Source organism: Schistocerca nitens, chromosome 7 (assembly GCF_023898315.1).
Source record: "Schistocerca nitens isolate TAMUIC-IGC-003100 chromosome 7, iqSchNite1.1, whole genome shotgun sequence".
In the NCBI taxonomy this organism is placed as follows: domain Eukaryota; kingdom Metazoa; phylum Arthropoda; class Insecta; order Orthoptera; family Acrididae; genus Schistocerca; species Schistocerca nitens.
Genome location: NC_064620.1, coordinates 447,069,344 through 447,072,814, shown reverse-complemented (window position 1 = coordinate 447,072,814; position 3,471 = coordinate 447,069,344). Strand labels below are relative to the sequence as shown.

General features: G+C 41.9%; 1 pseudogene; it reads right to left on the bottom strand.

Moving 5' to 3' along the window:
• Window positions 1-2,556: 2,556 nt before the first annotated feature.
• On the bottom strand, window positions 2,557-2,674 carry LOC126196183 (5S ribosomal RNA; annotated as a pseudogene).
• Window positions 2,675-3,471: the final 797 nt, after the last annotated feature.

The following is a 3,471-nucleotide window of genomic DNA, read 5'->3' as shown; positions in this document are numbered from 1 at the left end:
TAGCCGATGTCGATGGCCTTACTTCTCGATCTGAATCCCCCTTACCTGAGCTGATTTCGTCAAATCGTTGGCACTGATTCACTACGTCTGGTAAAACGACTGCACTGTTAACCGCGTCTCCCCAGCCAAGCTTTTTGTACCCTCCACACCTTGTGTTGCCACCTGCTGTCTGTGAGTGACGTCGAGCATGGCTGTGGTCACATTAATGTGACTAGTCCGTGTATCTCCACGTGACGTAACTAACAGCAGCATCTTAGGCGACTTACGTGGCGTAGGGCTTACTAAGTGTAAGTCAAGAATAGCAGTTTGTCAGTCAGTTTAGGTGAGGACATGTAACAGTTTTGAGAGTGACAATGTCTCTTGAATTCTACATGCGCGGTAACTATCGCATTCTGCAAATATTCTATCCCTTAGATGGCAGTTTTCATAAGGAACAACGACAACCGGTCAGCTACATATCGTGTATCGAAGAAAATCGGAAAGGAACTCACCACGAATCGCTCCAGTGTCTTAGTGAATGTGTACATGTGCAGCAGTAGCATTCTCCGTATAAATTTTCAGCCAAAAACGTTTCTGCTGTAGGTGCAGCTACAACGTTGTTAAAAAGCGGATATTAGTTTCATCTACTCGCGACCTCTGCTGGAAGAGGAACGCGGTTGGTGGAAATTACGTCCTGTAGAACTGCGAGCGTCAGCGAATGTTTTGGCGTTGTTGCGATCATAAATGGTAAAAAGGTGCGGAACTGCTTCGAATACGATGCTATCAAAATGTATCTGACTTTACCGTGCACACTGATACAACATCAATTGCTTTATACTTCCAATTACTGCATTTCTTTTGCGATGCGACGCGTTCGACCAGAAGTTACTGGTAAATAAAACCCTTCCAGCGTCGCTAAATTGTAATTTCCGCGTCGCTCTGTTGCTAGCAGCAGATGTAACCACTCCGTACGAATGTTTGGACGGCCACTCTAGCGTACAGTTTTCAGTTCTCATTACGGGAGTATATTAACTGTTATGTAGGTCGGTTTCCCCGATTGCGGTACCAGTGCTGATTTCCTGATGTCGTTAGTTTCAGTTTAACAGTCTCATGGCTGCATATACCGAGAACATTCGTAGCTCGTAGGTTTTCGAGATCTTAAACATGAAGTGCACTTGACTGCATTTATTTATGAACGCATATGGCCTTGTGCTCCGTACGTTGAAATGGTGTACTTACGTCAACAAAAGAATTATATTCTGTGAGTGGTCTGTATTCAGAAGAATTTTTTAAACTTAGCTCCAATTGTTACATGAACATCCTCCAGTTTCGTTTTTAGGGTTTCGTAACTCAAGCGGTAAAAACGAAAATGTTATAGGATCACTTTATTATCCGACCGCCCGTCTGCATGTCTGGTAAAACACTTTTTCTCAAGTACGCGGACGCGTATCAAATTCAAATTTATGCCCCATGTTAAAATCCTACAATCTCTTGGCGGTGTAAAAACTTGAAACTCCAAAATCAATGCAATCACACGATACGGCCCTTCATGCCACATTTTTTGGTACTCGCGAACTCACTCATCAAAACATATATGATAGTCAGCGTTTACCTGGAACAATTAAATTTGCAAGAAACAACGATTCGCATTACAAATAAATGGAAAAAACACGAAAAAATATTTTTTTTTCTATTTATCCAACTCTATCTTAAGACTCCTTTTCCGATTAATGGTAGCCTGCCGCTATCGCCGAGCGGTTCTAGGCTCTTCAGTCCGGAACCACGCTGCTGCTGCGGTCGCAGGTTCAAATCTTGCCTCGGGCATAGATGTCTGTGATGTCCTTAGGTTAGTTAGGCTTAAGTAGATCTAAGTCTAGGGGACTGATGACCTCAGATGTTAAGTCCCATAGTCCTTGGAGCCATTTGAATTTTTTTTTTTTTTTCGAGGAATGGGTAAACATATCGAGTTGACAATAATGTCGCATAGTGAAGTCTATCGCCCGTTGGTGTAAAGTTCTGAATTAGTGCAGTCAAAAGATACGGCCATTTGTGTCACATATTTTGGTGCATATTCACTCAACAAAAGATGTAGGACACTTCCCGTTGACGTAGAATATTGAAATCTGGCATGAAGCACGGCTTGAGAGTACATGTAAAGGGAAAAAAATTCGCAAATTGTTAATTTGTAATTCTATCACACGAAAAGATATTTATTTTTCATGTGTTATCCGGAGTGAAACTAAAAATATTTCAATTCGTGAATGGTTACACATATCGAAACGCTGTTTTTGTCAAATGTTAGAGCGTTAAGGAGAACGTATTTTTCTTGTTTGCTTAATGTTTTTAGCGCTGGTATCAACGGAGATATAGAAACAACACTCCGTCATCAGGCCAGAAGTGGCCCATCGGGACCATCCGACCGCCGTGTCATCCTCAGCTGAGAATGCGGATATGGGTGGCGTGTGGTCAGCACATCGCTCTCCCGGTCGTTACGATGGTTTTCTTTGACAGGAGCCGCTACTATTCAGTCGAGTAGCTCCTCAGTTGGCATCACGAGGCTGAGTGCACCCCGGAAAATGGCAACAGCACATGGCGGCCCGGATGGTCACCCATCCAAGTGCCGGCCACGCCCGACAGCGCTAAACTTCGGTGATCTCACGGGAACCGGTGTATCCACTGCGGCAAGTCCGTTGCCAAGATATAGAAACAAATACGTAAATTTTTTTTAAAATGGGACCGTATACTTTTTATAACTGCATTCGATAGCTCTAGAGAAGACAATTACATTGACGTAGCGTTTGTTAGTGTTGAAACCTATCGTAAAAATATTCGAGAAATATTTTATAATATGAAATCACGGTGGCCGGTAGGAGCATTTGCGGTGCAAACACAACCAAGCAGGCGTCTCGGACCACGTTGCGTAGTTGTACATGGAAATATGACATCGACTAGAATGTAGTGTATCACAGAGGATATGGGAAAACTATTTCACATTTCTGTATCCTCTTGGATTTATATGAGGTGAAACAGAGAAATAAACTATTCATTCTTCAAAAATCAAGAGGTATTATACGCTGAGAAACAGTTTTCCCAAGCCGTATATAGTTCAAGTTTGTACGGAACCCACAGAGAGCGAGTCCTGTTAGCATCTGGCCAGTTTTTTATTTGGGTTACTGTTGTGTTTAAGGGTGAAAAGTGTTGAAAATGTCGGTATAAGTGACAACTGGCAAATGTTATTTAAATATTTTGCCCTGAAAGAAGAAGTATTCTGGTTTTGAGCCACTGAAAAACGCATTCAAAACCTAAGTTACACAACCTGTACAATTACTACAAATACTTTATACCTAAAATATAATGCTTTATTGCAGACAGATACTGATCGTTTGCAAGCATAATTATTGTGTAGCCACAACTCTGGTTTCATTTTAGATTCACTGACCAATTGCTTGCTAAATACCATATCACATCTGTGACGATAGTTGTGTCTTAGGA